This window comes from Triturus cristatus, chromosome 4_1, assembly GCF_964204655.1.
Source record: "Triturus cristatus chromosome 4_1, aTriCri1.1, whole genome shotgun sequence".
Lineage (NCBI taxonomy): Eukaryota > Metazoa > Chordata > Amphibia > Caudata > Salamandridae > Triturus > Triturus cristatus.
The window spans coordinates 1,215,960,741-1,215,975,106 of record NC_140585.1 but is presented as its reverse complement, the minus strand read 5'-3'; the positions used below and the strand labels follow the sequence as shown (position 1 = coordinate 1,215,975,106).

General features: G+C 40.4%; 1 protein-coding gene across 1 annotated transcript in view; it reads left to right on the top strand.

Moving 5' to 3' along the window:
- The window catches only part of LOC146856431 (glycoprotein-N-acetylgalactosamine 3-beta-galactosyltransferase 1-B-like), a 189,907-nt gene that overhangs the window by 82,097 nt on the left and 93,444 nt on the right, over positions 1-14,366 (top strand). The window lies entirely within an intron of this gene.

Below are 14,366 nucleotides of genomic sequence, written 5' to 3'. Positions count from 1 at the left end.
GTGGATGCAAAGTTTAAAAATGGACACAAAAACGAGTTGTTCCAATTTCCTACCTTGGGCATCAGTTAGTGTTGATGTTGGCAGATTGGAGTCGGATGGAATTGAACTTAGTTGTTTTGATGATGTAAACCAGCCTGGTATGTTGGGCTTTTGTGTAATGGGGGATACCTCCAGTTTGAAGTGGACCGAAACAGGGACAAGAAGTGAACATCCCAGTTGTGAATTTGGAGATTTAAGATTGAGTATGACGTTGTCGGGAAAAATGGGGCAAAGTCCTGTTTTGAGCGTGTTGGAGAAAGAGGTGGCTGTTGCAAAGGTAGCTGAGGTGGTGTACGATTCCAGCCAGAGAGTGAAGTACCTTGAGATGATAACATGTGAGACATTGTGTAACATGAAGGGGCAAAAATCTGGAGCACTTGGGTTTTGATAAAGGGGTCAGCAGATCAGAGTGAGGGCAAAAAGTCAGCTAGCTCAGTCTGTGAACTTGGACCTCCATGGAAGCAGGTGTTAGTAAGATAGAGGATTGGTCGCTGACTCTCAGTGAGTTGGTGGTTTGATGGCTGGTGAGTTTCAATCAGTTGAAGAAAACTAGTATATGAATGCAATGCATAGCTGTGATCTCAAAGGCTTGTTTGTGGGGATGAAGCTTGATTTCGTGGTAGGACTAATATAAATTGGCTGGGGTTGAAGGAGGTTCTGAGCATCTGGCTGATCTTTTCATTTCATTAGTGCTTCATTAGTGCTTTATGGGTTCTGAGAGAGGGGGGCATGGAGTGTGTTAAAGGTTGAGGCAGGTAAACTGGATCGACAGGGACTTTATTCAGCAGTTGAGACTAGGAGACCTCTCTGTTTCTCTTAAGTGTCCACCATGGGCGAATGCTTGAGTGCATCGAGTGCTGGTTGCTGTGTGCTCTGTTAATTCTGGCAGTGTACTGCTACTTTTGCTAATATGTGCCTGGGGGCAGTGCCCTCGTCAAGTGGTTTGAATGTTGACCTTGGTTCTCTCAGTTGCCAGAAATGTTGAGCATTTTCATTCTGGATCTTATTGAGGTGGGTTGTTGTGCGTTGAACTGCTTTATCAGTAAAGTTTTTCACAGGGTGTTTTCCGAGCAGTTATGGTGGTTTTTGAAAGTTACCACTCAAACAAAGGGGGCCCCTGGATACTGATATGGTAGAGAGAATCAGGGGAAATAAGCAAGCTACTCAAAACAGAAGTTTTCTACCGCAATGAATTAAATACGCTACAAGTCGCTAATATATAAACACCCAGGAAGCTGGCCAAAAGATAAAGGCATGTCACAATGCAAATTTTAGAAACATATCAACATTTATTAATAATTCTTTGACAATAATAAATTATAAATAGAGCAAACAGACATATCGCATCCCACGCCACATTCACTCACACATTCACACCACCAGATTCACTCCAACAGAATTATACTCTTGCATACCCTGAAAGTACTGAAAATCAGGAGTCCAACCATACTCGCACCAACAAAGGCAAAAATAAGGACACATGGACCAATTTGTACAGGTGACGATGACAATGGTGATAATCTATGGGTAGATAAATCCTCTATCTTTTGAATGGCGCCAAGTATATCCACGGTCATCCAATTACATTTAGGTCATGGTAGTAGCCACACGCATAGATCGTAAATTTGATATGGTCCTTAAAGTAGTGAAAGTTAGTCACTGTCTGTCAGAGTAATTAGGGAGGGGTGACTGTGCAGTTGTGAGTTCATGGGATGTTGGAAGTTCATGGGACGCTAGCAAAACAGACTTTGTTTTAGAGTTTGTTGATTGAATTACATTTGAAAACAACTGTTTAGTTACACAAACCTTGAACAAATGCTATTCGTAGTTATAACACTTGTGACCACGTGTCTTTTATGTTTTAGAATAACGCGTTTTGATGACTTTTTAAAAAACATTCCTTCTATTGTCCTTAGATCTCATAGTATTCCTAGGCTTCAAATTAGGAAAGGCAATGCTGACCTCTGAGTGATCACACGTGTAATAAATTGGATTATTATTTCAGGTGGGTGACTACCCATCTCAGGGGATTCACACAACTCATGTCAGGTTGAAAAGTCACTAAATTAACTTGAGCTCCCCCCCCTCTCCCCCGAACTAGCCCCCCCCATCTGAATTTAAGGTATAGATACATTTTGTTTCCTATACTAGGGACTTATTGGCAAGGTAAATATACCAATTAGGAGAATACCAATTCCACCATGTTAAAAGGGGAGTACAGGCACTTTTTTACTAGTTGGCAGAGCTAAAATCCACAGATGTCTTTAGTCAGAAAAAATGTAGTGTCCTGCAAAAGGTGAAAAATATCCGGGGTGACTACGCAGAAAAGGCGGATCCCCTAAAACATGCATGACCTTGATCTTTTTTTGTTGATGTACAAAGGATGCGAGCAGATTTCTCTGATGTGACTTCATCCTTATCAAAAGAAGCTGCTGTGGCTCTTGTAACCCACTGTTGAAGGCTTTACAGCTCTTTTTACTTGCTATAAGCATCAGACTGACTTTTTCTCCTTTTTACAGCCTTTTACTGTCACAGAAGCTGGGTCATATCACATTTTCTCTGTTAAGCCTATTCAAGACCCTTTCGCTTCCAGCTCCCATATCATCATATTTCCTTGAGCTCTCTGTGATCAAGGTCCTTGTGGACCGAAACGCATCATGGCGGCATAGCGCAAAAATATAAAATAAATTAATTTGCACAAAAGAAGAGGTGTCCGTTCCTGCTTTCGGATTCATGTTGCAGCTGAATCTACTGAAAAAAGGTTACCTGGAATAAAATAAATATATATATATATATATATATATATATATATATATATATATATATATATATATATATATATATATATATATATATATATATATATATATATATATATATATATATATATATATAGAAACACAGCTGGTCCTTAGTCAGTAAGCAGCGTCCATTTTCACCGACCCTTGCACCAAGGAACCACGAACCACCGATTTAAAGCAGCAAGATGTTTATTACTATTGTATTGCAGTGCTTACGGATCTCAGCATCAGCGGAATTCAGTGCTCAAAACCGCGGAGCCGTGAACCGATATATCCACACGAGCGTGATGCAATTTCGTCAATTGATATCGAAACACACCTGGCATAACAAAATACGAGTACTTCCATCTTATCGCTAAATAGTTGCTTGCTTCAGTTTCATAGCAATAAGTGCCCTTAATTGTACATAGTAGCTGTTTTGAATACATCTATGTTATAGAGCAAATTAGAAAATATATTAGAATACATATATTATCCTTAGGAAATCCCATTGGATATATTCTTAGAGTCTTAGTAAATCAGGTCCAGAGATAAATCCCATAACGAAACAAAGTTATGAAGACGGCAAATTGATACAGCCCATGAATCCAATTTCATCTGTAACAAGGCAAGAAATAAAACAGATATAAATATATATAAATACTCTAAAAATATTAAAAAAAAGCCATTCAATAATATTAATAGTGATATTTATGTACAGATAATGCTGCCAAGCCCGTCTTCAACCTATGTTAACTGACCCGACAGTGTTAATACATCTACACAGATAATCTGTGGACTCTACATCTAATATTTATAATTATTGCTCTATAACTAGGACTAAAACTTAGGCAACTAAACTACCCTAGTTTATAAGACTGTATTCTGAACGTTTAAGAATGCTACCTAAAACAAATGTTGTATGTGCAAAATCTTGCAAAAGTGTGAAAGTGCAAATAGCAAAAAATATATATTTAACTATTATTGTGCCTGTATATCAAAAAACAACAAACATCAATATATCACATTATATTGAAATATGCTATACCTATAATGTTATAGCATAAATCATCCACGTGTGACAGTTATAAATATACAAACACCATATCAAAAAATCTTAAGAAAGGAGAATAGAATATATAATAAGTATAAAACACCGGACTTAAAACGGATATCAAAAAATTCATCAGATTCTAAAGTGCTGGTTCATAGGAAATTATGCAAATCCTCAGTGTTGTTTAGACCGGATGGGAACTTAGTATCAAGTTCTAGAATGAATTTGGATTCCAGCTGTCTAAGGGCTTTTTCACGGTCACCACCTCGACGTAGTTTAGAAATTGCAGCTACCACAAAATAATTTAAACAACTAAGATCATTGTTATGTGTGAATTTAAAATGGCGAGCCACTGGATACGTGGTGTCGTTATTGACAATAGCACGTAGGTGCTGTAATATCCTGACATGCACCTGTAACTTCGTACTACCCACATATCTAAGTCTAAGTCCACAGGTGCACGTCAGGACATACACAGCAAACTCTGTTTTGCAAGTAAAATTTCCCTTAATGGCTATCTTATCTGGGCTAAATGGGGAAATGTAATGTGTGGTATTAATACCGAACTTACAAGCCCTACATGTAGTGCACCTGGTGAAGCCATTCTTGGGCTGTAGCCACATTTTGGCTGTAGTTAGTTCCGGGCAAGCCTTTCCTATTTGAGTGCACATAGAAATGCCCTTTCTATATGTGACAGTTGGCTGAGATGGTAATCTGGTGGATAATACTCCATCCGTGTGAATAATCGGCCAATGTCGTTTAATGATGGCGCAGATTTTCCTCTCTTGTTTATTAAAAGCAGTGATCAACCTGGGGGCAGAGTTGTCATCAGGAACAGTATCCACTTTATTGTTGAGAAGAGATTCCCTAGATCTTTCTTTAGTTTTATTTAAGGCTGTTTTTAAAATTTTCTCACTGTATCCTCTTTCTATGAATCTACTGTATGCTTCTTCTGTACATCTATTGAAGTCTTCATAGTTGTTACAAATCCTCTTAAGACGTAAAAATTCTCCATATGGGATATTATCAACCATATGTTTAGGATGCGAGCTGCTGACATGCAAAGTCAAATTGCCGGCTGTTTCTTTTCTATACAATGTAGTTCCTAATGCTCCATCTCTTTCATAAACTTTCACATCTAAGAAATCAATACTTTTTTTACTTATGTTAGACGTGAATTTGAGATTGGCAGTATTGATGTTCATTTCCTCAATAAATTGTAATGCTTCAGTTTCGCTGCCCTTCCAAACTACAAAGACATCATCAATATATCTCATCCAGTACAAAACATTTTCATTGAACAGATTGGCATGGGTAATTTTGAGGACCTGCTCCTCCCACCAGCCAACATGCAAACATGCATAGCGGGGGGAAAAGCAGGCCCCCATCGCCACGCCTCTTTTTTGGAGGTATAAGTCATTGCCAAACATGAAATAATTATTATGTAAACACCAAGAAATCAAGTTTAAAAGCATCTTATTATGATGATAAAATTCAATTGGTCTTTGGTCCAGAAAGTATTTGATTGCTGCCAAGCCTGTAGAATGTTCGATACTGGTGTACAGGGATTCTATATCCAATGCGATAAAAAGTAAGTCCTCTGCCCATGTAATATTTTCTATTTTTGATAGAAAATCCCCAGTATCCTTAATGTAGCTCGGTAGCGTTTTAACAAAGTCTTGTAAAAAGAAATCAACGTACTGGGTCACTGTTTCCCCCACACTGTTAATAGCTGATATAATCGGTCTCCCGGGAACTGGCGTTGTCTTTTTATGTACTTTCGGGATGAAGTAGAGTTTAGCAATTGTAGGATATTCTATGTTAAGTAATTTAAATTCTTCCATGGAAATGACCCCTTCTCTTTTCCAAGCCATTAATTCCTTCTTTAAAGTCTGTTTGGCCACATTGTATTTATTAAGAGAAGTTTTCTCATAACATTCCACATCTTGTAAATGCCTTTAGGCCTCTAGTATATAGTCTTTCTGGGGCCAGATGACCATATTGCCACCCTTATCTGATTTTGTTATTATTATTTCATGCATGTTACTCGTTACCGTTACCGTTTTTTATGCTTTGTACGGTGATAAAGCTTTTTTATATCCTCAATTATGACTTCATGATAAATGTCAATCGCATCCTTAGGCATAATAGGTATAAATTTTGATTTAGCTTTGAATGGGCTTATACCAGCTCTCAATTGTGGTATGTGTTCAATGTGCAGACCCTCCTGCTTGGAGCAAAGATCTCCATCCAAATCAATACCCAATGTTGTTTCTTTATTAAGATGTTGCATATCACGTAAAAGAGTAGCGTCAGAAGCTCTCAAATCTCTACTAAGTGACGTGACATTAGTTTGACCTGTATCCTGATTAGTCTGTAATTCTTTTAACCCATCTTTAATGGCGAAGAACTTTTTAAGCTTGAATTTTCTAATAAAGCAAAAAACATCAACTCTGGTCTGGGAATAATTAAAATCGCTTACCGGACAAAAAGAAGTCCCAAGCTCAAAAGTTGTTCCTCAGCTTGAGATAAAGTTAGTGGAGAGAGGTTGATAATGGTGTTCGCTTTTACTTCCTTCGCCAATATGTTTTTCTTGTTGGCGCTTTTCCTCTTTTTGCGCCGCTCCCTTCTTCGTATATTTTTTCGTTTTCTGGTCTCTTGTTGGTTTGATTCCGAGGCCTTAGCGTTTGGCGTCTGTCGAAAGCTAAAAAATCAACCTCTTCTCCTAAATTCAAGATCTTTGTTTGTCCTGATGTTCCCAGGCTGGTAATACTTTCACAATCAGATGAGACTTCACTCGTTAGAGAATCGCTGTCGGTCACCACATTAATGGTGGTACTTGGTCCTGCCATCTCAGGTTTGTTCACATTTTGAGGACCTTTATCAAAGATTGCTTTTTTTGTGTTCTCATACTTGCGCGCGAAGGTAAAAATACGACCTTCTTCATAGTCGCATTTGTCACGAAGGAATTTCTGTGCCTTCCGGTTTTTGATTTTTTCCTCCTGTTTGTTCACTCTCTCTTCGATATCGCGCTTTATTTTGGTGATGAACTCACTTGGTTCCAGTTTGGCCAATTGTTCTGATATTGTAGCTATCTCCTCCAAAATTGTAGGCCGGCCTATTTCAGCATACTTGACCAAAATACATACCAAGTTCATTGATGCCACTAAATTACTTTCTCCCCATTCCTTTAACATATGTGGGTTTGGGTTTTCAAAACTAGGGGCTAACAGGATGCGCAAGCCCCTGAGAACACGACCAACCTCTATATATTTAGATAATGATTTATGTTCCCACCATTTGGTCGTCTCTACTCTCATGCATTTTTCAAGCCTTTTAAGTAGATTCTTTGCATCCGTTTCCGTGCCGGTATTTGGAACCTCTGTATCTCCCCGTGCACCAGGGTTGTTAGGCACATCTTTAAATAATTCTTCTGCCGCAGCCTCTCGGGTGCGGACCACCTCGGCTGACATCGTAGCAGGAACACACAGCGATTACACGACTGAGACGTGTAACGCCAGTCGTACGTTGCTTTAAATCTCCTCCCCACCTTACTATTGTATTGCAGTGCTTACGGATCTCAGCATCAGCGGAATTCAGTGCTCAAACCGCGGAGCCGTGAACCGATATATCCACACGAGCGTGATGCAATTTCGTAAGGGGGTTGCCGCCAAAAACTCCTTTCTAGGATCCACACTGTTGTCGGTTGAGGGAGGCAACCACTTGCAGGGGAGGGGGTTCGTCACGGAAGCAACCACCTTCCGTCAATTGGTATCGAAACACACCTGGTCCTTAGTCAGTAAGCAGCGTCCATTTTCACCGACCCTTGCACCAAGGAACCACGAACCACCGATTTAAAGCAGCAAGATGTTTATTAAAGCTGTCTAGTCCTCTTGAAGACGCGTTTCGGGCGTCACTCGCCCTTGTTCACATCAACGAGGAAAGGTAATTAAGCCATTTTTACATAGTGATGCCAAACCCATGTGACCACACACCATATATAGACATAGACAAAATACTACATACATGTAATTTTTAGGTGCATAACAAAATACGAGTACTTCCATCTTCTCGCTAAATAGTTGCTCGCTTCAGTTTCATAGCAATAAGTGCCCTTAATTGTACATAGTAGCTGTTTTGAATACATCTATGTTATAGAGCAAATTAGAAAATATATTAGAATACATATATTATCCTTAGGAAATCCCATTGGATATATTCTTAGAGTCTTAGTAAATCAGGTCCATATATATATATATCACTGCCTATAGGTCTTGTCTTTTATATGTATTCACTTTGCCAGTGCTCTTTGATGATGTTGAGTAGCATCGGCCATTTCAATTTTAGAGTAATTATGCAGTCCCTGGTTCTGCAATTTCTTATGAGTCTAAATGTATGATGACCTATTCATGCACATGAATCATCACACAAGAGCATGTGTCACCACGCATGCGTTCATCTATGACATGTTAAAAGTGCCATTGTTTTTTTATGTATTTATGTACCATCATCAAACAGTCTTTATTTCGACTTGTTGTCATAAAAGACAAATTAAAAAACAAATCTCATCATCATTTACAAAAACAATATTTAAAAAACAGTTTGTCATCAAGTGTTTCCAGTTTAGGCTACACATTTAGATTATATACATAATTCATGATACTAAAACTAGAAACAGCAGGATTTAGGTTTACTACATGTGTGGCATTCCTACTCGACCAAGTAAAAAAATAAATATCTGTCTTTCATAAAAGCACGCTAAGAAGAATATAAAAAAAAAAAAAAAAATTCCACATTTGTACTAAGATTATTTTAGGGCGGCTGGAGGGCTTTCAATTTCCCAACTCTTATTAACCACATCCGTTTCAGGAATTTAGCTAAAGCTATCACTATTATTTCAGAACAATCAGTTTGAAATATTCTCAATGCAGTGATCCCCGTCCTAATACCTTTTTGAATACAGACTGCTCTTATCCATCTTAGGCGGGGGACCTTGTATTCTGGGCAGATAAACAAGATATGTGCTATAGTTTCAGGGTAAATTATGCAAAAAGGCACATTTGGTCATTTTTACTAGATGCCCATTTACAGGTGACTGTGTTCAATGGGAGAGTACCTACCCTGAACTGGTGGTATAGTTTCCTATCAAGAGGCAATGTGATCAAATCCCAGTACAACTCATACCCAGTAGTGTGTTTCAGCTCCAAAAAGACCTTAGTATATGATGGATCACTGTGTGACTGGAACTCCTCCTGGGATATGAGTGACCAGTAAGCCTCTTTTAACTGTAATTTTGTAGGAAATGAAGTCCCCTGTGGATTATCCCAAAGATCCCCCATTCCTAGGGACTTTAAGAGAATTTTTACCTTTCTAAACCATGGAATTTTGCCCCCAGAATCCATGTTACGCGTTTCCAAAAGTGCTAACGCATAGTGATTCAGTTCAGGGGTTACCCACAGTCTTCTCCAGTAGGCAACTGGTCTAAATCTACATATATTTTCTAGACTCTGACACCCCAAATCCATGCGCAGGGGTATAAGTGGTGTAGATTGTGGGAGGCCTGTTATGCAGCGAAGAAATCTATTATGTGCTTTTTGTAAGCCTGCTATTTCAGACGACCCCCACAATTCTGCTCCATATAGCATGGAAGATCTTACTCTTGAGTCGTAGATTTTTAGTACTGGGGCTATGGGTTTAGTGGCTGACAACTTGAATTCTCTTAGAAGAGCACCAGATAGTTGCGCGTGCTTAGAAATTAGATGGGCTACATGTGGCTTCCACTGTAACCTGGAGCCCAATGTGATACCCAGATAATTGAAACTATCAGTCTGTTCTAATAGTTCCCCATTCATAAAGACTCTGCCCCTAATGTTCCTATGCCTGTGCATCGTCATAAATTTAGTTTTAGAAACATTAACAGAAAGGCCATAGTCGTTACAAAATTTTTCAAAGCAGTCTATTGCCTTCTGTAACCCTTCCTGAGTCTTTGATAATAGGAGGGTATCATCGGCAAACATTAAAAGGGGGACAGGGATGCCGTTCTGTTTAGGTGCATCGGTATTAGAGTCCCTATAATAATCTGTAACTCTATTTATATATAATGTGAATAGTGTGGGTGCCAGCACGCATCCTTGCCGGACACCCCTTTCTGTTGGGAAGCTGGCAGTCACCTGACTCTGGTTATCCCATCTGACTTGCGCATAGTTGTTTTCATGTAATTTAATCAGAATCGCAAGTAATTCAGGTGGGATACCCTGCTCATGGAGCACTCTCCACAGCCTATCTCTCGGAACTAAGTCAAATGCAGCCTTTAAATCAACAAAGGCTGCATATAGTGTGCCACCCCCCAAAACCACCCATTTCCAATATATTGTGGAAAATCTAAAAACTTGGTCCACTGTGCTGGTCAGGGGTCGGAAGCCAGCCTGTAAAGTGGACATAACTCCCGATTCCTCAATCCAGGTCTGGACCCTGAGAAGTACCATTCTAGCCACAACCTTCTGGATGCAGGCTATTAGGCTAATTGGCCTGTAGTTTCCCGGGTCAGCTCGGTCACCCTTCTGAAAAATTGGTATGATTTCTGCCCCCCGCCATATATCCGGCACAGTAGTGCCTTTGGCCAAAGTGTTCGCCAGTAGTTCAATGTAAGGGACCCAGACTGATCTGCTATGCAAGAACAGATCTGCAGGAATTTTATCTAGGCCCGGGGCCCTGCCCTTAGGAATTAGATTAAGGGCACATTCAACATCTTTTTTGGTGAACACTAGCGTAGTTTCTGATAGAGGAGGTCTAAGAGAGGCTGGGGCGGATAGTGGGACATTATTTGTATTAGCAAACTGGGACTTGAAGTACTTGACCCAATGTTCTGGCGGGACATGATTAACCGGAGCTGGTTTTTGGTTCCCCATGCCCCACCTCACGAGATGCCAGAAGTCCGTCGAGTCTCTGGACTTACTGGCTGCCAGTAACTCCTCCCAGTATTTAGTGTCCCACGTTTTTTTCGCCACTTTTTGTGTCTTTTTGTGATAATTCCTTGCCGCCCGTATAGCTTCCCTATCGGTGGATCGCACTGCATCAGCTAAAGATTTATATGCATTCCTACAATTTTTATCATACCATGATTCCTGTTTTCTTTTCCCCTTACCAGGGTGCCTTTTCCTAGAAATACTATAAAATTTACTAAGTTTAAGAAAAAGGGTCGAGTGAATGTGGACTACCCTACTGCAGCAATCCTCATAGTCCGACTGCCCCATAAAAATCGATTTTTTAAGGCAGAGGGGCTGACAGCAATTTGGTGTCTGTCCCTTGGAAAAAGTATATGATTAAAAATAAGACTGTGGGGCTGGAGGGGGGCAAAGGTGGTGAGAGTAGGCGGGTGGGATAAAATAAAAATAAAGCTACTTGGGAAGGGAGTGACAAGCAACACACGAGGGACAGAGCAACACTGGGTGAGAAGCACACAAAGGAGAGAGCAACATGGAGTATTTGGCAGGAGGTAAAAGCATATGTGGGATAGTGCTGTAAAACACATGCAGTCTAATGGAGAGCTTAACCAAAAAGAAAAAATTAGTTCTCTAAAAGTGAGCAGTGGAAGGATAGAAGTCAGACAAGTTTGGCTGCCCCAGACTGGTGAAGGAGTGTTTCAGCAGTAGGACAAACACAAGAAGATGAAGAAAAGTTATCGGATAAGAAACAAACGAATGAGCGTGACTATAAACCCAGCCTAACCATCTTCGCAATCACCCAAGGGTGTATCCCAACCTACCCGGTCACGTCTCCGCGTGGTATCCACCTTAGACTTTGCGTGTTCTGAAAGAACATTAGTCTTTTCCTAATTCATAAACTTGCTCTTTCATTCACTTCCTCTAAGAGACTTACAAAATGTATTTTGTTTTCGACTAGTGAATACACGTTTTGGTTTATTAACTCAAATTACTGCTCTTTCATTTCACTTCCACTCCATCAGTCCCACAATCCCGACCCCTCATTTCCTGTCACATGTTCATGCTTGAGAAATGTACTGAGGCAATACTCAAGCAGTGTGAGCGGCGGAGTCCTGTATATATGATAGGTGAAGAAATGTATTAAAGATTAAACTCTAATTGCGTCTCTCGCAAGGGTTTCGCTAACCATAAGACCAACTTCATGGACTGGAGATCGAGCGAAACAAATGAAAAAATCCTGTATGTGTATTAATATTCTCTACTGAGGCTTGCAGGAGAGAGGTCCACAGGCTGATGTAATTACAGAGAAGCTGTACCCTCGTTGTCATTATTTGATAAATCTTTGAGCAGTGTGGAAGGTGGTTTTGGAAGATCTGAGATGTCTACATGGTACAGTCCTCTGATTGGCTTTGATGTGGCCTTTTATATATGAAGCTTTGTGGGTCAGGAAGGGTCTCTCAACATTACATCTTGGGAGGCCTAACCTAGGGGCCTCTTTCAGAGCTGCATTAGCAGTTCATGCTGCTCCAGGACAGCAAGAACTCAACACAGCTTTGTTTTATCTGTAATTTGATGGTGATGAGAAGGGGGAATATCATTAGACTCTGACAAGCTAATCTGGCATGGAAAGGGCATCCATCACCTTTGTGCAACAGGTATCTCTTAATTGAGGTGTTGTGTAATATCTGGTATCCCCACGGTATCGTGTATCCCCTGCACTTCGGGACTTTTCGGAAACGAAACTCAGCCCGGGCAGGTTCAGACAGAAGCAGCTGATCACTGCTCGGGCTGAGTTAGGGGATACACGATTGAACAGCATGTCAAACTCGGCTCAGGCGATAAATCACCTGAAACTTTTGCACGAAGAGAGACAAACGGAAATAAATGGAGAAAATGAATCGTAATGGAAATAGCAATTAAGTGAATAAACATTGTGAAAGCAAAGAAACTATTGTTGAAGGATATCGAATCGTAACGAAATAACATGAGGGGAAGAGAATATAAACAACAGGGGGTTCAAATAAGGGGAAAAATAATATCAAAACGAGCGAAAGATTAAAGGGTAAAGGTAAAAAAAGGCAATAAAAAAGGCAAAGTATTAAAATGGGGAAAGAAAGTGTGTTGATTTTCATATAATGAATATGTTACAAGGTGTTAATGACAAAACATATAACTTGCACAATAAGTTGCATAACAGTGCATGTTTAGTTTGACTCATATAACATACTTGTCATTTTACCAGCTGCCCTATCTTTTTGTGCCGATGCTAATTAAACAAGCATTGGCAACGCAATCTGTCTCATACTTTTGTGAAAGTTAGAGCATATTGGCGATGTAAATGACAATGTTTTTTACTTATTTTCTAGGTCGTGCCTTGGCAGCGCAGGCGCTACTCTGTGGCATGATGTATTGAAGCATGGAATAGAAGCCCCGTACACTCTCCTCTCATATTTGCCATTGGCTTGTGTCATTGTCCTTCGTAAATGCTGGCTTCTGATTCGATAATAGGCTTGTAAGGTCCTCCTTAGTACCGCCTTGTCTTCATTTGTAACCTCCCATGAGGACTGGCTCTTTTACTTCAGTTGTTGCACGGTACGTCTTTTTTAGTCTGTAAGCACTATATTCTTCATTGAGTTTCTTCTACTACAGGCACAACATGCTTTCCTGCAACATTCAGTGCGCCATGTGTGCTTTCACTTTCCGAGCAGCCAGGGATAACGGCGGCCGCTTCTTTGAATAGGTCTCGCATTTACAAGAGTTTGAACTATTGGCAATGTAAATGACAATGCCTTTTATTTATGTGTTGATTAGCAAAACAGATAAATAAAAGTCATTCTCATTTACAATCCCAATAGCTTAAACTCTGGCAAATGCGACACCTATTGCATTGCAAATGCTTGTAATACATGGCTCCTGGTGCACACTGGTGGGACACATTCTGATGTTCGTTTCTCACATTGCTGGTTTTCATACGCAGATACTGGTGCACGCTCGTGTCTCAGGCTACACAGCACACATTCTGGAACTAGTTCCCTTACTGCCTTTGTTCGTACACGGATCTTGGTGCATGCTGGGGGCTCACGGCATACATTCTGGTACCAGCTTCTTACGTGGCAGGTTTTTGTATAGGAATTCTGGTTCACGCTCATGTCACTCACTGCACAACACACCCCAATGCTGGTTTTCCACATAGCAGGGCAGGTTTTCCTACACAGATGCTGGTGCGTGCTTGTGTCGCATGCTGCACAGCACACTCTAATGCTACTTTTCCACATGTCTGTTTTTTATGCACAGATTCTGGTGCACGCTCATGTCTCATGCTGCACAGTACACACTAATGCTGGTTTTCCACAGGGGTATTTTTCATGCACTTATCCTGGTGCACGCTCGTGTCTCACATAGCACTGCACACATTTTGATGCTGGTTTTCACACATGGATCCTGGTGCATCCTTGTGTCTCACGCATCACAGCACATTCTAATGCTGGTTTCCCACATGGCTGGCTTTCGCGCACAGATCCTGGTGCACGCTCTTGTCTCACTTTGCAC